Source organism: Cryptomeria japonica, chromosome 4 (genome assembly GCF_030272615.1).
Source record: "Cryptomeria japonica chromosome 4, Sugi_1.0, whole genome shotgun sequence".
In the NCBI taxonomy this organism is placed as follows: Eukaryota; Viridiplantae; Streptophyta; class Pinopsida; order Cupressales; family Cupressaceae; genus Cryptomeria; species Cryptomeria japonica.
Window position 1 is genome coordinate 318844696 of NC_081408.1, and position 26670 is coordinate 318871365.

A 26670-nucleotide genomic window follows, 5' to 3' on the forward strand; every position below is an offset into this window, starting at 1 on the left:
AATTAGGGATGATGGAAACTTGTAATTATTCCTTCAGTGGTGTTCCTTTAGGAACTCGTTATGCTTACCTCATTTGAAGGTTGTTGTGGGCCTGCAACTTTTTGTTATGTATTTTTTAGTTTCACTTGAATAAATTTTTACCCTTTTCAAAAAAAAGAAACTAATTCCAAATACAATTTAAAAAAATTAAATCCTGATTTATTAAGAATTTAAAAACAATATATATTATTTAAAATTTAATATATAAAAATCATTTATAAATAATTTAAATATTTTATATTTATCAGACTTCGCCTTATGTAAAAATTAAATAAAAATATTATAATATCTAAAGCTTGCATGTTAGAATTAAAAGAATCAAAGAATCAAAATCATATATAATTTCAGGTAAGACAAGAAAACTAAATGTAAAAGAGAATTCTTTGGCTTGTGAGACTCCATAACAGCCCAACTCTTTCCTTTGAACCGATCATAAAAAAATTTGAATAGTCGCAAACTTAAGATGTTAAGGTAAATGAACTTCTAATACTACAATCTTAAAAATATGTCAACATGAGCTCATACAAAAGCTTACATATTTTGTTGTCCTTGAATTCTTTTGCCAAAATGTTATTAGAAGGAGAAGATCAATTTGTAATAATCAGGAGGTTAAACATTAAAAGTCTATGGGACAGTCAGCCTTGTCATCATTGATTTTTACATTTCATTTTTAATTAATGTAAGCTGATGAGATCCCCCAATCTTTCAATGGATCCCTCGTTGAAAAGACTGAACCAAGAGTAAGTTGTCAAAACATTATCATAGTTGCTCATGATGTCTCTATAAGCAACACATTCCAAAATGAAGTGTCTTTCAGATGCAACTGCCCTGGAAGTGCAAAAGATACAAACCCTTTTTCCCAAAATTTCTTTTGACCTTTTCCACCATCCTGTTTCACATCTAAGTTGATGAGAGTTGGTTCACAATTGAACAATAAGAATTTTAGCTTTCCAAAAGATACAAGCCCTTATATACGCTTTAAAAAAAAAAAAAATTATTTGAATGTCCTTTGAACAGACATTTGCCCTTCTCCATACTATGACCCTTCTCATTGCTGACTGGAAATATTTGAGAGTCTGCAACTGAAATTTTGTTAGGCACTATCACAGACATTAAATACAGAGGAAGTAACGTTGAAAACATATTGAACTTGGCCTTTTCAAGTGTTTTTTCATGCTTTTTGCTTCCCAATGTAAAGCTAATCCTCCTGCTCCCCTGTCATTGGTTCCTACAAAGTTTATCGCCCTCTCAGTGGTAGTTCAAGTATCGTAGAAAGAACATTAGCTCTTCGACATTGAAGAATAAGATGAATTCACAACACCTGCCATTCTTTGTTACATTCAAGACTTTTCATAGTCTATCCAAGCAAATTTATTGTGGAATCAATATACCCAAATATAAAACCCTTCGTTCCTCACATATTTTAAGCACAAAAATGCCACTTAAAAATGCAACCACAGTGCCATGTATCGAATAAATTTAGGCATTAAAAAAGGAGAGAGACTTTTTTGAGATACAGTAATGTTCATAGTGGCGATTATTTTATATTCGTAGTTATTGGTGAGGCTAGGGTTGACTTTGGATTAGCCTGGAGTAGCAAGACTGTTTAGAAACAAGTTAGGATTTATTTAATTTTCACAAAAAATCAGGTAAATTCTAATTTTAGTTATAATAAATGATATAAGTTATTTTTACAAAAAGATAAGTTGATATTCATAATATTAAAAATAAAAGTGAGGTATCGGACTTGTTGAAGTGGCAATGTGTCTTTTTGCAAACATGAAGAACTTGGTCCTGAATCAAATCCACACCAACTCCAACTTGGAAAGTTGCTCCCTTTTGTGAAATCAAATATTCACCTTTCATAACTAAACACCTATCACCATCAAGAAGATTGAAATGTGTAATGAAATCTATTCAAATTCTCATTGGAACTCTTGAATCTAATATCACAAAGGGATTTACAAAAGATGCATCTTTAATAGAAGTTAGTGGAAAGACCAAATGTCAAACCCCAAGTAACATCTTTGAACCGTTTTGTGTCTCAAAACTAAGACATGTCCATTGGAATCATATCCCATATTGATACCCTTGCAACTTTGGACTTGATTGAGAAAACGTCACAAGCAGCAAGATGAAATTCCAGCTCATTGGATTTTATATCATGACATGATCCATCTACAAGAACAACCCAGACATCACAGGAAAGTCTACTAGAACATCATTACTCATGCTATTATAATCCTTCCATTACACTTGGCATATACTCTTTAGGCATACATTAAACCTTTGTGTGTACTAATTCTACTTCTTTGCCTCCTTAAATATATTTAAGGCTACCTTCATCTCTTTTGGACTTTTTGAAACCTGGTTTAATATGTCCCATTTTCATAGAAAACTACAAGAGACCTCTTTGAAGCTTCATTTCAGGCCATTCCTTAAAGCAGGGATTCGCTCATTTCCATTCAAGGTGTTTTCACTGTTTTGGGCCTCACAATCCCCATTAGATTCATGTTTAGAAAAGTTGTATTCCAAGTTCTTTGATTTTCTGCATTGACACTGCTACTATGACAAATGTATTGTTAATATAAGGGCATTCAACTTTCAGTAATTCCTTGTGAATTTCACACATGCACTCCTCAATAGAATACTACAACCTTTACATTTGACAAGTAGATGTTAAATTTCTTAAATTTGTAGCATATATGATATACCAACTCTCGAGTATGGCACAGCAGAAAGGTAGGAATTCGCTCTACATTGAATCAATTTGTTGAGAATAAAAGCATAAAGAAAGTTGTCCTTCTGACTCCAGAGTTTTCTTGGAAAACAGTGTTTATGGCAAGGATGGCTGAGGAACGTACACTGAAGTAGAACCAAACAAATCATGTTTCAAAGTCTTCCAAAGGACGCTAAAATCTAGAATCCACCATAACTCAAAGATGTTTGATCTTAATAATAAAACCTTTTCAACAACTCCATTTTGTGCATCCTTGTGCATATTGAAGCCTTGGGAAAATCTTTTGCATGCATGTCTACGAGAGCATTTCCAACTGTAACATATGACAAAAATATCCCTACCGACATGCTTTGATGGATATCTTCATTAGTATTGGATATCTAATATAGTCCACAACATAATAGTGTGAAGTCTCTTTTTCAAAATCGCAGCATGAGCTTTTCATCTTTGTATTCTTGAGTCACCAAGTCCATTGTGGAGATAGGGGCAGAGGAATTGAAATGATAAACAGGGCAGCAAATAAAGATATTTCATACACAGCAGTTGAAGAAAATTAATTCTACTGGAATTAAGAGCTGCTCAGAAAAAAACACACAGAAAAACCACAGCAAGATGGACACAATCAGATTTATATATTCATATATTAAAAGCTACAACAATTTTAACAGAGCTTCAATGCGCAGAGTTTCTTCTTCCTATCAGATGCAGAGCTGCATTGCTCTCTTTTCCTCTTTCTTGCATGATACAAAAATGACCACAAAAAGCAATAATTAAAACTAAACTCTACGGTGGGCAGAAAGGAGAATAAAATATTAATATCTTTTACTCCCCACAAAGTATGTGAGAGTAATTAGCTAGTTAATGTGTATCAAGCCAAATCTGTCAAATCTACTCCAGAAAGCATTCCAAATAAATTGTCTTAAACACAGGTAATTATGCTGAGCTGGAGAGGAAAGCACGAATGGCAAGGTGAGATTAGACATATTTCTAAGACCCCCCCTTAATCTCAACTAGTTGACATTCTTCTCAAAAAACTTTCAGAGCATCCACTTTCAAGCCTAGCATGCTTCTCAAAAAATTCCAGCGCATTCATCTTCTGTCTGAAAAGTTCCGAAGCATCTACCTTCTATCCCTACATTTTGTTCAAAGGTTTCCAGCACATCCACACTTGCACAAAAATTTCTGGAGCATTCATTTTCAGCACATACACCCAAACAACTTCTCAAGTATTCAAATACATCTTTTCCCAACGGTTTAGTAAAAATATCAGCAAATTGATCTTCTGATCTACATAATTCTAAACATATTTCCTTGTTATTCACTAACTCCCTTATAAAATGATATCTAGTATCTATGTGTTTGCTTCTTTTATGAAAAATATGATTTTTAGACAATGCAAGGGCTAAGTTATTATCACAATAAATCTTTGTTGCTTCACCTTGTTTATGCATCAACTCAGCCAAAATTCTCCTCATCCATACCGCTTGACATGCAGTTGTTGTGGCTGCCACATACTCCGCTTCTGCTGAAGAAAGTGTAACAATGGGTTGTTTCTTTGAAGCCCAAGAAACAACACCAGATCCAAAATGAAATTCATAACCAGAAGTACTTTGTCTATCATGTATGCTACCAACACAAACGCTGTCCATATATCAAATAAGTTTGCAGTCATCTATAGCTGAATACAAAATTCCATAGTTCTTGGTTCCACATACGTACCTCAAATTCTTTTTCCAGCTTGCCAATGAGAGTCTTTTGGAGACTCCATGAACCTTGAGATAAGACTCACACCGTACATGATGTCAGGTCGTGTAGCAGTCAAGTACATGAGACTACCAACCAGCCTTTTGAACAATTTAGAATCAACCGATGAACTGTCATCATCCTTGCTTAACTTTAGTCCAGTCACAATTGGAGTAGGGGTTGGTTTGCAATTCAGCATATTAAATCTTTTCAATACATCACTTGCATATTTTGACAGAAATAAAAATACCATCTGCTGATTGCTTAAACTCTATTCCCAAAAAATATTTCATGAGACCAAGATCAGTCATCTCAAACTCTTTCATCATAGAAGTCTTAAAAGAACTTAGAGAAAGGCCTCCCATAAAAATCAAATCATCTACATAGAGACAAACTATCAACATCTTACCTTGTTCATCCATTTTGATATATAAGGTAGGCTCACTATTGCACCTACCAAAACCATTCTTAATCAAGTAAGAATCAATTCAACTGTACCGTGCTCTAGGAGCTTGCTTGAGTCCTGTTGTGACGTTTTCACACATCGCCCCATTGCAAATGGGGGCCCCCTCTTTTTGCTTTTTGTTTTGCCTGTTCTTCTCTCTGCTTTTAGGGTTTTGAGTGAGTGAGTGGTCTGTCTGGGCTAGGGCTAAGCCTTAAGGGTTTCTTTTGGATATTTTTCAAGCTGAGTCCAGTCAAATTTTGAAAGTTATTAAGCGTCCTTCCGAGGGTTGATGATTGAGTCGATAAGGTGAGTTTGTCAAGAAGTCAGATATGTCCCAGGTTAGGTCTAGATTCGGGAATTTTTTTGGGGTAAAATTCAAATTTTGTCTAAGTGTTAGCATTTTGAAGATGAAATTGTATATTCTTGCCTAGGTAAATTTTGATCAATTTTCAGAGGCAAGATGATGCCTGAAACAGAGAAAGTGCTCCTGTCCTTCATTGGAGGCCCAGGGCAAATTTCATTCTAAGTGCAATTTCTTGTTTTGTGAGGGCTTGCTAACTGATTCCTGGCCTTGATGATGACCTAACTCTCCCGTGTGAAATGATTGGAGACCTAAATTTTGAATATTTTAGCCAGAAAGGACAAAAGTGCTCCCATCCCTCACCAAGGGACTAGAGCACAAATGTTATTTTATGCATATTTGTCACTGACTTTTCTATTTTGTTTTGTGCAAGGTCTTCCGGAATGATAATTGGACATGACTTGATACTTTTGAAGATTTTTGAGGCACAAAAATGGTGAATTTTGAAGGTTTAAAGGAAAAAGTGCTCCCGTCCCTCACTGAAGGACCAAGGCGAAAAGACTTATTGGAGCCATTCCTGGCCTTGTTTGGTCAAATTGAAACATCAAAGGCATAGTGAAGGACGAAATGAACGTGATAGAGCATCCAGACTTGATTGAAAACAATGAAATGATGAAGTTTTTGCCTAGAAGGTAAAAAGTGCTCCCGTCCCTCACTGAAGGACCAGAGCACTTTTCTTTATATGCACAATTTTAGACCTTTATTGGACATTAACTTCTATTCATAGCATGAAGTAAGATGAAATCTTCCCTAGCAAAGGAATTTCGAGACGAAAAGTGAGACAATTTGGCTAAGAGGGCAAAAAGTGCTCCTGTCCCTCACTGAAGGACCGGAGCACTGAATTTCAAATTCGCACTATCTTTGCAAGGTTAAGGTGATTTTATGATTTGAAGAGGTTAAGGGAAGCATGTTTTGTCCATTGAATATAATTTAAGCGGTTCACAAAGGAGTAAATCAACCCAAATGACAAAAAGTGCTCCCGTCCCTCACTGAAGGACCATGCCACTTTTTCAAGTTTCTCTTCTTTGTTTGATATTTTATGGCAAAACTTGACTTGGATGGGAAGGATTAATGATGTTTTATGCCTTAGACGCAATTGAGAGGTTTAAAGGACAAAGAAATACACCAAGACGCAAAAAGTGCTCCCGTCCCTCTCCAAGGGACCAAAGCTATTTTACAAAAAGTGCTCCCGTCCCTCTCCAAGGGACCAGAGCGATTTTCCAAAAGTGCTCCCATCCCTCTCCAAGGGACCAGAGCGATTTTCCAAAAAGTGTAAATTTCTTGCAAAGACAAGGCAAGTTTGTGATTGAAATGAATGGAAGAGGACATGATTAGCCCATTGAAGATAATTTGGGAAGCTAGCAAAGGACGGATAAGCTTGAAGTTGAAAAAGTGCTCCTGTCCCTCATTGAAGGACCAGAGCACTTAACATGTTATATCGCCTTTCTCGCCAATTTTGGACAAATTGAGGCCAAGGCGCAAGTTTGAAAAAGTGTTTAAAATGCCTTGAAGTGGAATTGAGATGCGAGAGTTGCAAATTTTGACGACAATTGGCAAAAGTGCTCCCGTCCCTCACCAAGGGACCAGGGCGCAATTTCCAAATATGACCATTTACCTTGCATTTTGAAAGGATATTTTTATTACCAAGGCTCAAGATGGAGTGAAATGTGATATTTTGCGCCTTGAGGGTAAATTGAAGATTAATGTGATTAAGAATTTGCACATGGACTCAAAAGTGCTCTTGTCCCTCACTGAAGGACCAGAGCACTTTTTATGAAAACAACAAATTCTCTCCAAGATTATGTGAAGGCAAAGTTGTATGAGATGGGAAGGATCTTCTAAAACATGGTGAACAAAGGTTTGACTTTAAAAAATTGAGAATCCTAGCCTAAAAATGAAAAAGTGCTCCTGTCCCTCTCCAAGGGACCAGAGCGCTTAACATGTGCATTCTTTATTTTTGCCATATCCCAACGTTGACATCCTCCAAATCGCATGAAGTGCCAAAATCATCAACTTCGAAATAAAAAAAGAATTAATTAAATTGGCATTTAATAAAAGCGCATAGCATTTAATAAATTAATTTTGAGCCTCAAAAAATCGATTTTTTATTAAGGCATTTAAAATTAATTGTTGTGAAATTAAAATTAAAATTGAAAAAGGAGCGCTTGAGGTATTATTTTTATCCATTTTATTAGGTCGGCCTCTTGTTTTTGCAAATTTATTTATTTTTTGGCCTATTTTGCCAAGTCGGCCTATGGGGAGATGAAATGGTGAGCGCCCTATATAATGGGGGTATTTTGAGCAATTTTAATCATCATTCATTCATTATTTCAAGTGCAATTTGAGGAGCAAGGAAGGAGGTGCGAAATCTGGTTTAGTTGGAGCGAATTATCTTAAGTGTTGAAGACTAAAGGTGGTGGAATTGATGCTTGAGAAGATTAAAGGAGGCGCATTTTGCTAAAGGACTTCAATCTACATTTCGCCTAGCCAAAATTCATCCTATTTTTGCATCATTTTTTAGAATTAATTCTCAAGAGGAGGTATGGCAAAATCATCTCGACACCCTTATTCAAGGTTTGATTTTTTTTTTTAGACATTTTTTAGAAAAGTCTAAGTATTGCATGGTTAATTAGGAAATGATAACTCAAGATTTATCATGAAGTTTCCTAATTAAAATCTTGAATCTTCCTTTTAAAGTTTAATTTTTAGATTTCAAGATATATTACTAATTTTGAAATGTTGTGTAGGTATCAAGATGGCGACTCCAAAGCCCGGAGGATCTACAAGTCGGCAGGTTCTCATCAAGGACGATCAAGCAAGGACAAGGGCGACCTCCTCCAGCCTAGCATCAACAAGGACGACCTTCTTCGATCAAACATCAACAAGGGCGACTTCTCCAATCCAGCATTCTAGGGCGAGGTACATCATCATCCTGCAAATCAAGGACACAAGAAGTTAGAGCAAGGGTTCGTTGAAGAAGCAGATAGTTCCAGATGAGTTAATTAAAGCTAGCTTCTCAACAACATCAAATTGAATATCTACCAAGCTACAAGTGTCAGACGAGTTGGCATCCTAGTCATCACTCCTCTAGTCGGATTGGTCCACCTCAACAATGTCCAGATTCAATGTACCTAACTCATAGAAGGTGGCACAAACTTCGATGTACCTACCTCGGCTATCCATTGGTGGAATTTTCCAGAGAGGACATGTGTCCAAGCAATACAATTATTTCATTGGTCGAGCATTAAATGTTATGTAATGGTTGTAACAAACCCTAATTAGGGTTTTCATTATTGAATCTTGGCCATTGATCTCAAATTGATCTTAGCCATCGAATTGTATTGTGGGCACTATATAAGCCCCGGCTCTTCATTTTGTAAAATAGATAGTTGGAAGCAGTTAGAAGATAGATAGAGAGTAGTTAGAAGGTGATTAGCTAGTTGATAGAATAGCAATTAGAGTAGAGTAGAGAGAGAAGGCAAAGATTGTTGCCAAGATGTTGTTGTAAGAGACTTGTAACTTCATTGAAGAAATGGTGAAATTTATGGGTCGATTCAACAATTTGCATGGTCTTTATACTTCTTATATTTGATTTCATGTTATTAGATGAATGGAAGAAATGTGCTTGATTGATGGTGGAATTCGTATATCCATACTACTAGCAGTTTGTTGATTGCAGACTTGCCTTGTGTAGTCAACTGGAATCATTCAGCTTAAGCTTAACTTCAGTTGTCGCTTCTTCATTGATATGCATCAACCTGATGGTATCTATGCCTGCAGTGATGATTTGAACATCATAAAGCTTGCCTTCGAAGATCGCACTAACCTTGTGGAGATGGTCCTGGGATGTCAAAACAAGACTTAGTTAGAATTTCATCAAAGATCAATCATTGCTCCTACATTCCTTAGTGTTAGGATTAGATCCTTTCCTCGCCCTCGTCTTTTTTCCTTTTTTCAAATCTAAGGCAGTAAAATCCTGTGTTCCAGCAAATATTCAAAGCAAATCAGAAGTTCAATCATCAAATGTAAGTCCCCTTGTGATTCCAGCAAATCACATCATACCACAGAGAGCTTATCCACACATAGACATCCTACATACAAGAACCTTGAAGTCATCCTGATTGAACCTTTTTGCGACATCTTCAGCATTCGGAGGCTTTATTCAAGAGAGGATAAGGTACCCTTGGGTATTTTATTCTATGTTTGATAGTGTACAAAAAACACGTCAACAAGTCCATAGAGGGCCTTTTTCAGCTTGTATACTTTACTTTCTTCACCTGCAATTTTATATCCTTCTAGATACTCAACATAAACTTCTTCTTCAATCAAACCATTTAAAAATGCAGATTTTACATCCATTTGGAAAACTTGCCACTTCTTTTGGGCTGCAATGGCTAAAACACTTCTTACCGTATCCAGGCGAGCTACTGGAGCAAATGTTTCATTGTAGTCAATACCAAGCTGTTGAGTGAAGCCTCTAGCAACCAACCTTGCCTTATGCTTCAACACATTTCCATCCATGCCATACTTTGTCTTGTAAATCCATTTTACGCTTATAACATCCTTTCCTTGTGGACGATCCACCAACTCCCAAGTATTGTTCTTCTCAATAGCTTTAATCTCTTCATCCATAACTTCATCCCATGCTTCATCCTTAATTGCTTCATCAAAGAACATTGGATCAGCAACTTCTGAAAATAAAGCAAAAATAGCAAATGAATTTGATGTTTCAATGCTAAAATCAGCTTCATATATATATCTTAAACTCCTTGTTTTTCACTACAATAAACTTGCCAATGTAGGATCAAATGAGTTGCATCTATCAGCTGAGTTTGATGGACTTCCAGATGATGTTATAGTTGGTGTTCTTTGTGGAGTTTGTTGTGTGGAAGAAAAATTTTGATTTCTTGAAAGTCTTGTTGTAGAAGAAAGTGTAGCTTGTGCTACAACTTGTGTTGCTTGTCCAAGAGTGGAAGGAGGTGTTGCTTGAGGAATACTGTTGTCATTTTATGACACCCTTGGTCCATCAGTGAGAACTGATTAGAGATACGATCCATGGAACGGTGCTGCCCCAGTTGATCAAGGAGAAAAGCAGTGGAGTTAAGAATTGTGAAGTGTTGTCTTGCCTGGAGGAAGTTCTTTCCTTAGCTTCTCTTTCTTTTCTTCGAAACCCCGAAGATCCGAAGTTCCCTCCTTGCCTTCTTCCCTTCCCCGGAACTCCGGAACCCCATGGTTCCAAAGTTCCCTCCTTGGCCTTTTCCTTTCTTTCTCCGGAACCCTGAGGTTCCAAGGTTCCTTTCCTTAGCCTTTTCCTTTCCTTGTCTCTTCTTTTGTTCTCCGAAACCCCGAGGTTTCGAGATTCCTTCCATTGCTTCCTTTTCTCTCTAGTTCCCCAAAACTCCGGAACCCCGAGGTCCCGAAGTTCCTTCCTTAGCCCCTTTTTCGAGTTTCCCGGAACCCCAAGGTTCCGAAGTTCCTTCCCTTTGCCTTCTCTTCTTCCCTTTCCCAGAACTCCGGAACCCCGAGGTTCCAAAGTTCCTCCCTTTCCTTCCTCCTTCTCTTCAGTTCCTCGGAATTCAGGAACCACGAGGTTCCGAAGTTCCTTTCCCTTGCTTTCTTCGAAACTCTAGAACCCCGAGGTTCCGAAGTTCCTTCCTTAGCCATTTCTCTCTTCCTGGAACTCCGGAACACCAAGGTTTTGAAGTTCCTTTGTGTGGTCTCCCCTTTTCCTTTTTCTTAGTCTCTTCTTCCCTTTCCCAGAACTCCAGAACCCCGAGGTTCCGAAGTTCTCCTTCCCCTTCCTCGGAACTCCGAAATCCGGACCTTGTCTTCCCCACTTTGGGAACCCGAGTTTCTGGAGTCCTTGGACTTCTTTCCGATTGGCAACACTTCCGGATGGTGTGATCAACACTTAGCTTTAAATGCTCCGATGACTTTTGTGACTTGTGCACCTTCTTTTGTGGAGCTACAGGGATGCATTTAATGATTTTGGTAGGATTTCCATCAAGAGAGGTACGGGGCCATGCTTGTTGTGGTAACTTATGTCATGTTTGCATGCCCTGACTTTGGAAGGTCAATCAATCCACCCTTCTTAGGGTTGCCTTTTCAAGGTATGTCTAGGTTGCTTGCATGTATAGAAGTCAAGTGCATGCACTTCCCTGCACTCCCAGACTGACATTTGCCTACACACACAGCGGTCATGATCACTCTTGTAACCAATTTTCTATATAAAGGTTGTTAAGCCTCATTGTAAAGGGTTCTCCCCCTGCTGGCTTGAGCTATTCTATGCTCTTTCACTTCTCTTGTATTTATCTTGCATTTTTGCAACTGTAAGTTTGGCCATTGGCCTTATAATGAATTGAAATCACCATTCTTGCCTTCCTTCAACTTATGTATGCACTGTATGTTTCCTTACCTTCATCATAGGTGTATGTTTTGTGGCTCTTCTCTCATTTATGTTGTGTTAACCTATTTCTGGGTGTGACTTGTGGGAAACCTTCTCCCCTCTTGGCATTCAACAAGTTCTAACCTCCATACATGCATTGGGTTCACTCATACAACTGAAGTTTGTGCATCTTCTGGGTATTTCAGTAGATTCTTTGTGTCATTTCGGGTAGGGAGAGAAACAATCTCTTATCTTGGTCCATCGCCTCCTTTTATTTTAAGCATTTCTCTCTTCCTTTTTCCTCTACAAGTTGTTAGGCTAGGCTTAGGAGTAAGTTTTGAAGTGTTGAGTTGGTTCAACACCTGCACCTGGATTGAGAAGGAAGTCGGCTTTCTCTGGAGATTCAATCCCCTTGCGCAAAGTCCCACACTTCGGGGTTGTTTCCATGTTTCACAAGGTTGTTGATTTGATAGCTCAGCAAGGGTGCAAGCTTTTGTGATAACAACACAAGGTTGTTGAGTTGATAGCTCAGCAAGGGTGCAAGTTTTTGTGATAATAGTTTTTGGCACACCTGGTGGGACTTAATTTCAACATACATGCTAAGGATTTAGTGTTGTTCTTAGTGTCTCGGCCTTTAGAGGCAGTTATTTCTCAAGCAATTGGTGACTTTGCTCAACAAGTCCAGTTTCTTATTCGTGACTAGGTTCCTTCTCTGGAACCCTAGAACCCCAAGGTTTTGAAGTTTGCAAGTCCAATTCCCCGGAACCCCCAGGTTCCGAGGTGCCTAAGTTCTTAACTCCGGAACCTCGAGGTTCCGAGGTCATGCAGTCCTAAGCCCAAGCCAACTAAAGATTTAGTTTGTTCTTGAGTTCATCAAGCCTTTGGAGGCAACATCTTTCAAGCACCTAGCGACTCTGCAATCATTTGGTGAATTTGTGGTATGTTATCAGTCTCTGGTTGAGAGGGTCCGTCGACTCTCTTTAGGAATTTTGATAAACAAGCTCCATCTCTTTCAAATGCTTTAAAATGAGTTCATGTCATTGGTGTAACTTCTATTCACCCTAATTCTATGAGAATGCCAGCCATTTTTCCCCTCCTTACCAACAGGACCGAACTAGGACTGTTCCTAGTTTCAACCCAAACAACTTCACTTCAGCAATAGGTGGGTACTTTCCTAATGCTTGCCACCCACCCACCCTTGCTCAACCTTCTTGGCAGCCCAACCAGCCCCAAGATGATGAAAAAAGGTAGATTGGAGAAATCAAAAGTGTGTTGCTTGATTTCACCGAGCAGGTGGAGGAGTTGAAGAGGCAACAAGAGTGGGATTTGCAGCAGGGTCAACTTGCTTATCAAGTTCAGCTTCAGCAACAATAGATGGGAGCCCAAAGACAACATGAGGAGTTCCTTGCAAGGCACCTTGCCTCTGCTAGGAAGAAAGAAATTGAGCAACTACCAGCCATAGAGATGCGGCTCATACAGGAGGAGGTTTCTGCCCCTAGGGTTCCTAAGTTTGAAATCCCAAGCTTCAGGCAGGGGAGACCTCCCAAGCCTTCAACTAACCCCCCTAGTTTTAAAATTCCAAGTTTCAAGGGAGCTTCAGCTGTTGTTATACAAGAGCCTTCTCCTCAGTGCCTTTTGCAAAACGCCCCACCACCTAGGCCCTTTCCTGATGCTATCTCCCTTTTTAAGGGCGGACCTATTGTATGGAGGACCGATGGTTCCCATCCTCATCATGACGAAGGGGTCCAATCAGCCATTGGTGAGTCTTCATATGCTCTAAAGGAGGAGGAATCAGCAATGCTACAGGAGAATATTGAGAACAATCAGTTGCAACAGTAGGTCATTGAACGTGAGGAGTGTGAAGGTAAAGAGGAAGACATTGTCCTCTCATTTGACAATCTTCCTTTCTTTATTGATCATGAGGAGAAGGATATGTCTACACCTCCCTCGATGGTAGCTCTAGAGCAACAAGCTAGTCTTGAGGAGGGCACAGGGGGTAATGGTTTTGTTGTAGATTGCATGGCGGATGGATCGTGCCATGAACCTGAGGTTGTTGCATTGTGTTTCCAAGAGGAGGAAACAAAAACAAAGAGACAATTTGAAGATTTTAGATCTTCTTGTGAGGTGTCTCATAAACTTGAGATTTGTGCTAATGAGTTGGATATCAACACATGTGATTACGATGTATGTTGGTTATCCCCTGTCCCTGAAAGTGATGATATTGAATATGAAGTCTTCATTCAAGGTGAAGATGTTTCTTTTGGCATTACGGATGATGTGCCTAAGCTTGAATGTTTCACTTGGGACCAACATACCAAGTTTGATGACGTTGAGCAACAACATGTTCATGCCGACAGTCTTTTGGTTGCTCAACTTGACAGTATACCCGAGCTTCAAAGTTTCCACTTTGATGTGTCTGAAGAGCCCCCTTGTGCAAGCCAAGACAAAGATATGGTATACTTTTCATCACCATGTGAGTTCGAGGCCTTTTGCTTTGGTTTCGACTCATGCCAAGAGGAGGCTGGCTATTGTGAAAAAAATAATGCCCTCTTGTATAATAGAGATGCCTTCTCTTTTGCAAGGAGTAGCTCTTTTGATACTAGCTGACTCCTAAAAAACTCCCCCCTTGCTACTATGTGTATGCTTCATGCATCCCCGGATGGCTTAGGTGGCTATTTTCTATGGCTTCCCTATGGTGGCAAGGTAAATGGTGAAGTGTTCTTTCACCACAAGAGTAGTATGTGTGATCTAATGCATGCATACAAGAGATTTCAGCCATTGTAGCTAGATGGTGAATGTAACAATGGTATGAGGGGGATCAGCTCCTTCAAAAGGTTCCTCTTTGACAGAGGCAAAAGCATCAGTTGCCTCTTACTATAATGAAGTAAATATTAGTTAGGTTTCTTGTTTTCCAAGAAGTGCACGAGCACGGATTGTTCCTCTTTAGAATGGCTGATCTTGATCCTTTGCGGGTTATAGAGGAGAGAGTTTTCCTCTTTCTTGCAGTTGTGACTCAGTGCCCAATGGATGCTCACAGGATACTGATCTATATGCTTAGCAGGCAAGCATCTTGCAGAACTTGCCAAAAATGTTGTCATTTTATGACACCCTTGGTCCATCAGTGAAAACCGATCAAAGATATGATCCATGGACCGACACTGCCCCAGTTGATCAAGGAGAAAAGCAATGGAATTAGGAATTGTGAAGACTTGTCCTGCTTGGAGGAAGTTTTTTCTTTAACTTCTCTTTCTTTTCTCCGAAATTCCGGAACCCCGAGGTTCCGAAGTTCCTTCCTTGACTTCTTCACTTCCCCGGAACCCCATGGTTCCAAAGTTCCCTCCTTGGCCTTTTCCTTTCTTTCTCTAGAACTCTGGAACCTCGAGGTTCCAAAGTTCCTTTCCCTAGCCTTTTCCATTCCTTGTCTCTTCTTTTGTTCCCCGAAACCCCGAGGTTTCGAGGTTCCTTCCTTTGCTTCCTTTTCTCTCTAGTTCCCCGAAACTCCGGAACCCTGAGGTCTCGAAGTTCCTTCCTTAGCCCCTTTTTCCAATTTCCCAGAACTCCGAAACCTCGAGGTTTCGAATTTCCTTCCCCTTTCCTTCTCTTCTTCCCTTTCCTGGAACTCCGAGGTTCCGAAGTTCCTCCCTTTCCTTCCCTTTGCCTTCTCTTCTTCCCTTTCCCAGAACTCCGGAACCCCGAAGTTCCAAAGTTGCTCCCTTTCCTTCCTCCTTCTCTTCAGTTCCCCGGAACTCCAAAACCCCGAGGTTTCGAAGTTCCTTTCCCTTGCCTTCTTCAGAACTTCGAAACCTTAAGGTTCCGAAGTTCCTTCCTTAGCCATTTCTCTCTTCCCGAAACACCGAGGTTCCGAAGTTCCTTTGCTCAGTCTCCCCTTTTCCTTTTTCTTAGTCTCTTCTTCCCTTTCTCGGAACTCCAGAACCCCGAGGTTCCGAAGTTCTCCTTCCCCTTCCCCGGAACTCTGGAACCCCGAGGTTCAGAATTTCCTTCCTTGTCTTCCCCACTTTGGGAACCCAAGTTTCTGGAGTCCTCGGACTTCTTTCCGGTTGGCAACACTTCCGGATGGTGTGATCAACACTCAAAGCTTTAAATGCTCTGACGACTTTTGTGACTTGTGCACCTTCTTTTGTGGAGCTACAGGGGTGCATTTAATGATTTTGGTAGGATTTCCATCAAGAGAGGTACGGGGCCATGCTTGTTGTGGTAACTTATGTCATGTCTGCATGCTTTGACTTTGGAAGGTCAGTCAATCCACCCTTCTTAGGGTTGCCTTTTCAGGGTTGCCTTTTCAAGGTATGTCTAGGTTGCTTGCATGTATAGAAATCAAGTGCATGCACTTCCCTACACTCCCAGACTGACATTTCCCTACTCACACAGGGGTCATGATCACTCTTGTAACCAATTTTCTATATAAAGGCTGTTAAGCCTCATTGTAAAGGGTTCTCTCCATGGTGGCTTGAGCTATTTTGTGCTCTTTCACTTCTCTTGTATTTATCTTGCATTTCTGCAACTGTAAGTTTGGCCATTGGCCTTATAATGAATTGAAATCACCATTCTTGCCTTCCTTCAACTTATGTATGCAGTGTATGTTTCCTTACCTTCATCATAGGTGTATGTTTTGTGGCTCTTCTCTCATTTATGTTGTGTTAACCTATTTTTGGGTGTGACTTGTGGGAAACCTTCTCCCCTCTTGGCATTCAGCAAGTTCTAACCTCCATACATGCATTGGGGTCACTCATACAATTGAAGTTTGTGCATCTCCTGGGTATTTCAGTTGATTCTTTGTGTCATTTCGGGTAGGGAGAGAAACAATCTCTTATCTTGGTGCATCACCTCCTTTTATTCTAAGCATTTCTCTCTTCCCTTTTCCTCTGCAAGTTGTTAGGATAGGCTTAGGAGTAAGTTTTGAAGTGCTGAGTTGGTTCAACACCTGCACCTGGATTGAGAAGGAAGCTGGCCTTCTTCAGAGATTCAACCCCCTTGCGCAAGGTCCCACACTTCTGGGTTGTTTCCATGTTTCACAAGGTTGCTGAGTTGATAGCTCAGCAAGGGTGCAAGCTTTTGGGATAACAAATACCTTGCTATTCTATCACTTCATTAGTCATTTCATCATGTGGATCAGTTGTTGCTACACTTATGATTTTTTCTACACTTACATCACATGCTTCGTTCTCCACAAATTGTACATCTCTACTGATTATAACTTTTCTAGTAATTGGATTAAACAACTTGTAAGATTTTGTATCTTCTGAATACCCAATAGAAATGTATTTCTCACCTTTTTTCTCCAATTTTCTTCTCATCTCTTCAGGCACATGAGCATATGCAATGCTTCCAAAGACTTTGAAGTGAGCAACATTGTGCTTTCTACCACTCCAAGCTTCTTGAGGAATCACATTCCTTACACTTGTAGTTAGACATCTATTCAAAATATAAACAGCAGTTGCTACTGCTTCAGCCCAGTATTCATTTGGTAAATGCTTTGACTTCAACATACTTCTTGCCATATCCATGATAGTTGGATTTCTTCTTTCAGCCACACCATTTTGTTAAGGTGTGTAACGGGCTGTAAATTGTTTATGAATACCATGTTGTCTGCAATAATTCAGAAAATCATTAGAACTATATTCACCAGCTCTATTAGTTCTTAATATCTTGATGGGATAACCACTTTGCTTCTCTACAAGAGCCTTAAACTGCTGAAAGACTCCAAATGCATTAGATTTATGCCTCAAAAAGTAGACCCATGTCTTTCTTGTATAATCATCAATAAAAGTCAGAAAATATGTGCAACCTCCAATAGAAGGAGTTTGCATTGGTCCACATATATCGAAGTGAAAAATCTCAAGTGGTTTACATGCTCTTTCCGATTTTCCAACAGGGAAGGTCTCTCTATGCTGTTTACCCAATATGCACGCTTCACATACTCTATCCAGTTTCTTAATCAAGGGAAGCCCCTTAACCATATTATTCCTATGCAACAAATTCAGACCTCCAAAGTTCAAATGACCAAATCTCAAATGCCATAACCATGATTCATTTTTCACCATTGACTGAAAAGTTGTTTGAACAGTTACATTACCATTTTGTTCATCTTCTTTAGTTTCAGTTTCTGCCTTTTCGGAGCTACCTTGTTCTATTCTGGAGCAGCCTTGTTCTTTTTCCCAGCAACCTTCCGAAGCAACTTGAGAGGTGTCTTGAGAATTTTCAGTCTTAAATGCTGCTCCAGCTATGTTTCTTTTGATGTCAGGTTTCAACCTCAATGGGAACATTTTGTTTTTTGTCATTTGTACCATAGTTTTAAAACTCGTGGACTCGCCACGAACTAGTCCGTGGGAGCCACGAATCGACTCGCCAAGGACTCGCGCGACCCAGAAAAAATGTCAGGCAAGCTTTAAAAATGAGTTTTTTTTGTTTGTTTTTTTGCCTTCATTTAGCGTAACTGAGGGAGTGAAATATCTCATGAAGGGTTGTTTTTCACAGTGTTCCATGGGGACGCGTCCCCCCCTTTTTGACTTTTTTGGGGGTTAAGGGGTTAACCCTAATTGGACGTGGGCCAATAGAAAAATAACACCTGACACCTTTATGAAATAATAAAAGTATTTTTGGCCTCGCAGGGCGCTGCCCCTTGACCCCAACTTGGGGGCGCTGTCCCCAAACCCCAGTCAAAAAATATAGGGGGAAACTGTGCTGATGGAAGTAGGGAAAATTTAACCTCCGAGTCTGATTAGGCTCCATATAACAACATAAATAGCATTGAAGAAATCTTGGTATTATACATTTTAGAGTTGAAAGTTTGAAACTATGAGTATAAATGATATAAATTTCAAATATTGCGCGTTTGTAGATCATATGACATGTGTAATGTTTCAATTATGGCTCTTATGTTCTCTAAATGCATTAATTTGTTTATGCTTTTTTGTAAAACTACGGGTTTTTTTTTGCCTAGTCTTTCGCGAGTCTTTCACGAGTCCGAGTCCGAGTCCAAGTCCAAATTTTTGGTTTGCCGAGTCCGTGGCGAGTCCGAGTTTTAAAACTTTGATTTGTACCTCTGCACCTCTGCAATCAGCTGTGTACTAGGATATTTATCAAGAATGACACATGCATTATTTTTCATATAAACTCTGTATCCCTTTTGCACTAATTGACCAATACTCATCAAATTATGTTTCAGACCAGCAACATAAAAAACATCAAGAATGACTTTTTGCTCCCCCTTTTTGGTTAGAATGTCAACAATGCCTTTTCCCATAACATTTACTTGATTATTGTTCCCAAAAGTAACATTTAAAGTGACTGATTTGTCCAAGCTAGAAAACAACTCTAGATTTCCAGACATGTGATTGCTATAGTCAGAATCTAAATACCAAATATCATTTGGACTCTCTTGAACCATAATGCATTCAATTGGTGATTTTGTAGAAATTGCTTCAGCAATCTTTGCACATGCAATAAACATAGAATTTTTTGTATAATTTTTAGGGGGGATTTTGATTTTGTCTTCCTTGATCATGTTGTTTCTTTCTGCACTCAAAAGCATAATGACCATATTTCTTGCAGTAATGACATTGAACATTTGACTTGTCTTGTCTTTGACCAGCTGAATGATTATGAGAAGGTTCATTGTTATGTCCTCTTCCACCTTGATTTGCAGGACTGCTGCTACGTCCTCTAAATGTGTTTCTTCCTCTTTCTTCCTCTACCCCTAGAAGTAAATCTACCTCTACCTCTTCCAAGGCTTTTCGAAGCCTAAAATGAGAAAGCATTCTCAATAGAAGTGTGTGATCTGTTCAGCCTATATTCATGATTTATCAAAGATGCACGCAATTCATCCATTGTCAATTGTGTTAAATCCTTAGTTTCCTCTATGGCAACAACTAAAGGATCAAACTTAGTAGGCAAAACCCTTAACATTTTCTCAATTATCCTTGTCTCTTCTAATGTTTCCCCATGAGATTTTATCTGATTTACTAGCCCAATAACACGAGTAAAAAATAACTCCACAGACTCTGAATCTTTCATACTTATGTTTTCAAATTCTCTTCTAAGTATCTGGAGTTTTGCAGATTTAGATTTGCCTTTACCTTAATAAATTGTTTGCAGTGTGTCTCATGCCTCCTTTTCTTGCTTTTTTGCTGCAACTCTTGGCAGTATGCTTTCATGCATTGCTTGATGAATATAGAAGAGGGCTTTTCCATCCTTCTTTCTCTGCTCTTTCAAGAGATCTTTCTCTGCTTAGGTGAGTGCATTGTAAGCTGCTTGATCTGCTGGCTCTGCATAGCCATTCTCAACAATTTCCCAAACATCCTAAGACCTAAACAAGGCTTTCATGGTCAATGACCAGTACTCATAGTTTTTGCCTGTGAAAAGAGGTGCCTGTGAAAAGAGGGGTTTGCAAGCTAGACAAGGAAGCACCAGACGTTGAGGCTGTGGAAGCCATTGATGGCTGTCAAACAAGAAATAAGTGCAGACCCAGAAAAGAGACTAGATGTTTGAACCAATGGCTCTGATACCAGGTGTGGAGATAGGGGCAGAGGAATTGAAATGATAAACAGGGCAGCAAATAAAGATATTTCATACACAGCAGTTGAAGAAAATTAATTCTACTGGAATTCAGAGCTGCTCCGAAAAAAAACACACAGAAAAACCACAGCAAGATGGACACAGTCAGATTTATATATTCATATATTAAAAGCTAGAACAATTTTAACAGAGCTTCAATGCTCAGAGTTTCTTCTTCCTATCAGATGCAGAGCTGCATTGCTCTCTTTTCCTCTTTCTTGCATGATACAAAAATAACCACAAAAAGCAGTAATTAAAACTAAACTCTACGGTGGACAACAAGGAGAATAAAATATTAATATCTTTTACTCCCCACAAAGTGTGTGAGAGTAATTAGCTAGTTAATGTGTATCAAGCCAAATCTGTCAAATCTACTCCAGAAAGCATTCCAAATAAATTGACAAAAACGCAGGTAATTATGCTGAGCTAGAGAGGAAAACACGAATGGCAAGGTGAGATTAGACATATTTCTAACACCCATTACCATTGTTGTCTGCATTTGTTTTAGATAGTTTGTAAAGCCTTTCAACAAACCATTTTCTGCATGTCATATAATGACGCATCCCATGAGATGACATGTCTTTGAGACTTTCTGTCCAATAATTCTTATGCCTTGTTGACACCTCCACGTTCTGCATACGTATCCACTGTGACATTTGCAAATATGAGATCAACAATATTTGAGTGTTCTTCACGTTTCAGTGAATGCTCATAACATGTCCCAGAGCTCCATGTTTGGTGCGTACCGAGAAGACTTGGACAAAGGCTATAGTGATTGGCTTTATGCCTACTAATTGCATTTGCTTCAAAGTTTCTAAAGTTGTTTTATCAAATTTATTTCTGCAAACCATGCAACCATGGCATTCCATGCGATAACGTCTCTTCGAGCTATTATGTCAAACAGTTCACGCACCTCATTTATGCTTCCACATTTCACATGTATGTGTCCACAGGGATTCTACCAAACAATTCAATGTCAATCGCAATTGCTAACTTGATTTTGTGGTGGCAGGTATCTGATTATTTTCCTTTTCTTCTACAACATTAAATAGATGTCAAGAATCTAGAAACTCCCCGCAACCTTCATTTGCCGAGACATTTTTTTAAACTCTGCTTACATGCAGTGAGATAATAGTAAAAGTTGTTGAATTTGGTTTTACGTCTGTGAATTGCATTTGCTTGAAATTTTAAACTTTTTGAACAAATTCATTTTCTGCTTTCTAGTAATCATGTCGCTCCATAAGGTGACATATCTTCGAGGTATTTTGTCAAACAATTCGGATGCTTTGTTTATGATGCCGCTTTTTGCATGTGAGATTTTTATTAGACTTTTTGCATGTGAGTTAACCAGTGCATATTTGCAATATAAACACATCACGTACCTATATTTTTTTGAGGAATTTTGCGAAACAGTTTACATACATTGTATTGCTTTGCAACGGGCTGCGGCATAGAACAAGGAGCAATTGCTAAAGTCTTTTCAACAAAACAATTTTGTATATGCCCTGCAACCATTCGATCGGATGACATGAGATTTCTTTGAGGCATCCTATCGAACAGTTTCTGCACCCTATTTATACTTCACATTTTGCATGCAAGTCGACCAAGGCAATTGCAATTACAACTTCTGACAAAATACTTCTATCCTTGTGTTTTGAGGCCACCCATACACTGTTTTAAATATTTTATTTAGGCTCAGGCTGGAAGGATGTTGGCGCAATATTGAGGAGTTGGGTTTTATGCTTACAAATCCAATTTTCTTGAAAGATTTTAAACCCTTTTCAATAAATGCATCTTGTGCATATCTAGTAATCACTACCTTCTATGAGATGACATTTTTGTCAATGCTTCAGTCAAAACTTTTCAGGTGCTTAATATATGCTTGTATGCTGCATTTACAAATGATCTACATGCAGTAACGAAACGGTCTGGCTTAACCAGCACATTCTAAGCGTTGAGGTAACCCGACAACTTCACGTTTGTCGTTAAGAAGACCATTTGGCGGATGCATCAGATGCATCGATGGTCTCATGCAGCTGAATCCACGTACATCTCGTCCCGTATCATCTTTTAGTACGGTGGTGGTGATGGTCTCATCAGTCCACGTTATGTTCTTTTTTACTGTCTCCTCCCTCCAATAATTGAATTTGTCTCATGGGATCCGATAATGAAAACACCCACCAAAATGAAAATAAAAAACACACAAAAGTTGCATTCATGAGGGGAACGATGAAGAGGAAAGCGGGATTTTAACCTGCCACAAGCGATGCAGGGGAGCTGCGAAGCGCCTCCCGGTCAAACCTAGGATGAGATCAAAGGCATTTGTAAACTGGGAAATAGGAGGCAAGCGATGTTTGTACTGAAGACCTCTTTGCAGACATATTATCCAGCTGAGTTCGTTCTTCTCCAAATGTTTTTTCTGAGTAGCGGTTGTACGTGGGAAGCTTCTCAATGGCTACCGAGTAAAGTGCTTCCTTATCATCTTCAAATTGCGTTTGTTGAGAAAAAACACTGTCGCTTCTCTCAAACAACTCGGTGCTTCTATGTCGCAGTCCACCTGTTCTTTCTCTGCGTAACATATTTAACAAGGCAAAACTTGTTCCGTGTGAAATTACAATGATTGTATTGGAATTTATGTCTATAAGTCGATAAGCATTTAAATGTTTTACTTTGACTGTGTTTGTTTGAGTTATAGTTGCCTTCTTGGATCACTTTTGATATGTATGTATTGCGTGTATCGATATACAGATCTGGGTGAAAGTAGAGACTAGTAGTAATGATAATAATGGACAAAAGCTTCACCCCGTTCTAGTTCTAGTCTTTGTCCCGGTGAACCAGTAGACTAGGCAAGCCCTTTATGCTAAGTTTGACAAGGTACTATTGAAGGATTGGATTGTTTTTGAGAGAGTATTGTAGACATCTAAATTTGGTTAATTAATTTAATTAATTTAGTCAAATTTAAATCATATTTTTCTAATTAATTAATCTTCATTTCTGTTCTTTCAATTAATTGATTCTTAATTAGTTAATTTCTGAGTCTATCCTTCTAATTAATTAATTAACCCCCTTTCCTCCAATTAATTAATTCATAATAAATTTGACCTCCAATCTTATTCTTCTAATTAATTAATGTCAATTTCCATCCCATTTGATTAATTACCTTTAATTAGTTAAATGCCCCTTTCTTTCCCAATCTCATGAATTAATTAAATCAATTCTCTATCCCATTTGAGCACATGGCTCCTAACCTTAACCCCCCACCTAACCTAACCCTTGTCCTAACCCTTGGGTTCCAACCAACCCTATCCCTCCTAACCTCCATATGTGCAAATCCTAACCAACTTCCCTAATTTGGGGGAAAATATCCTATTTTGGGTGGCTTTGCCCAAAATGGACATGTCACTCCTTCCCCTCTAGATGAGCCACTTGTCCCCTTTGAGGACAAGTGTCTACTCCTCACACCCCCTCTTCTTCCTCTCATCTTCTATATAAACCCCCCATTTCTTATGCAAAGGATCCAACTTCATACAATCATGTTGTCACTTTGTTGGAATCATTACTCACTCTCATATTTGCATTATCACATGCATTATCACATCCATTACCATCTTCACCAAATCATGGAGCACAATCGAGCATCTGAATCGACGTTATGCACACACATCAAATCTTGGAATAATCGAATCAAAGTGAGGATATTGGTTTGCATTGCTTGTCATTTGTATTCTTCGTTTTGATTTTAACATTCTTATCTTGAAGTTTTGCGTTTAATGGCTTGTTTGGTTGTTTTCTTCGTTATTTCAATCGTTTAGTTTAACACGCACATTTTTCATCACACATTTCTGGCACGTCCAATGGGAGCCACTTGATGAGTCATTTTAATGTTTTTTTATTGTTTGAGTGTGTTTATTGCAGATTTTGAGCACTTGCAGACAAAAAGGCAGATCTACAAGTTGAATTTTGCCTAAGTAGAAGTCTATTTTCTCAATCCTGCAATTTCACGAAACAGTGGGTTTGCACCATAAAACCGTAGGTTTGCACCTTGAAATCGCAAATTCGCTAATATCATTTTTATACGACAACGAGATTGTCATCATCAGTTTTGTACGAAAGGTAAAATTTTCATTAAGTTTTGGGTTTTTATAAATGATAATTGGCTTATATCTGTGAAACACCGGGTTCGCATTCTCACAACAGTGGCTTCACAATCTTGCACCTACAAGCTCGCTATCTCGCAACAAAGAATTCTCTATCTTGCACCAACGGTTTCACTTAAAACAATGAGTTGGTTATCTTGCACCAACGGGTTCGCTATCTTGCACCAACGGGTTTGCTATCTTGCACCAACGGGTTTGCTTAAAACAACAGGTTAGCACCACATGGTAGCGGGATCGCTAATTATCATTTACATAATTTTCCCAAATTTTATTTTGGTACTAATCAGCTAACTTGTGTGTTAGTATTTTAGACAAACAACAAGAGCGCGTTTTAGACAACCAGTGGGTTCTCTTAAACCAACGGGTTTGCGCCTCAAAACAACGGGCTTGTGCCTTGAACCAACTGATTTGCACCTTGAAACAACGGGTTTGTGCCAAACAGTAGTGGGATCGCTAATTATCATTTACATGATTTTCCAAAATGCTACTTTAGTACTAATCAACTAATTTGTGCATTGTTGGATGGTTTTTGCTAACGTTTGTGCAACATTTCGAGCTATAAGAAGACCCCTAAGCGTTTAAACACTAACATTTTTGCTTGTAAGACCGCTAAAGAAAGTGGGATTTCGTTGGAACAAATTTCCTCATTTCATTTGTTTCATTTCCCTCTTTATTTTGTGTTTTATTGCATAATTAGGCACACTTCAATTCAAATAAAGGAATGAACCCCATTTGTTTTGTGTCTTGCATGCTTGTGCATATGTAGAGTGGTCCTACTACTAACACACACTATCCTCTCCCTCAGGCTCTCATGGTCGTAGGTGCAAGAGAAAAGTGTTAGCAACACTCGATTTTACTTTCTAAGTAGGAGGGCCTATCCCCTCGAGTATCCTATAAGGCCAGGTGAGGGGACAATGACCCAAGTGGTACTTTCTTTCGGTTTGCTATATAAATATTTGTGATTTTAGCAAAAGCTATAAATCAACTAGTACCGTTGTGTTATACTGATGGTTTCCCTCAGTATCATTATGCAAATACCTTTGTGGTCTTGCAAGTCAAAATCCCCTTGGTGCTTATGTGGTAGATGTTGTGAGGCCTCACCTCGACTCAGTCTGACATTTAGTGGATTTTATATTTAGACTATGATGGATACTTTATTTTGATGCTTTTTGAGACTTAGAACTTACATGATTCCAGGATTTGGATAACATTGCTATGATTTGGTGATTTACTTATATGCTTTCTGAGATAGAACACTACATGATTGTTAGATAGGATGATATTGCAATGATAGATGTCGTTATTGAATTTGCAGGACTTTACTCTGAATATAGAACTATGATGTATGTTTAGTTCATGTGAATTGGGATGAAATTGCTTATGTGAATTTGCTTGATAAAAAGATGTATTCAATCTGTGCAGATGAAAATTGTATGCAAGTAATGATGTGCATTGTTATATTATTGAATTATATTATATATGGATATTTGGAAGTACTAATGTGTAAATTGAGATGCGCAGGAAATTTACCATGTGACCATGGAAATTACGGAGAATCAAACCTAGACTTATGTATGTTCGTAAGCCAGGGTTTGTCTATTTGGAGAGACAACACCCCGTTTGTGTTGTATTTTATTCGTAACAGTATATGCTGCATGAGTGTTAAGTGTTATTTAAATTTATTGTGTAAAAACCACAAGAGACAATTTCATGTTGTATTTTTGTAAAAGTGTTTTATTTGTGTCATTTGACACATGTGTGGATTTAAATTTAAATGTTTTATTTTGTCTCTTGGTGGGAAAGTGTTTAATTATAGTTCTTCTTAAATAAAATAATGTGTTGTCATAAATACTTTGGGAATATAATATTTGGGGTGGTCAACTTATGTTTGACCCGAAAATAAACTTCAGAGGGGTTTAAAATGGGTTAAATGAACACCTAAGGGTAGTTTAATAGGGTTTCCTAAAGCCCATAAGGTATACCTAGGGGTTAGGGGTAATTTTAGGCAAGTTTCTACTTTATAATGATCTTTTTAACGCTTTAAAAATTGGCTTTTTTGAGTTGTGCGAAAATTGAAGATTAGAAGTTTAAATCTAATTAAGATTTTTCCTTTTGGAATGGGAGTCTTTTTGCATTTTTGCTTTCTTTCCCTTTTAGTTTTGAAAACTTGTGAGAACTCAGAGAATGAGCTTCTTAAGCAGGATTTTTGGGAATTGAAGGGTAATC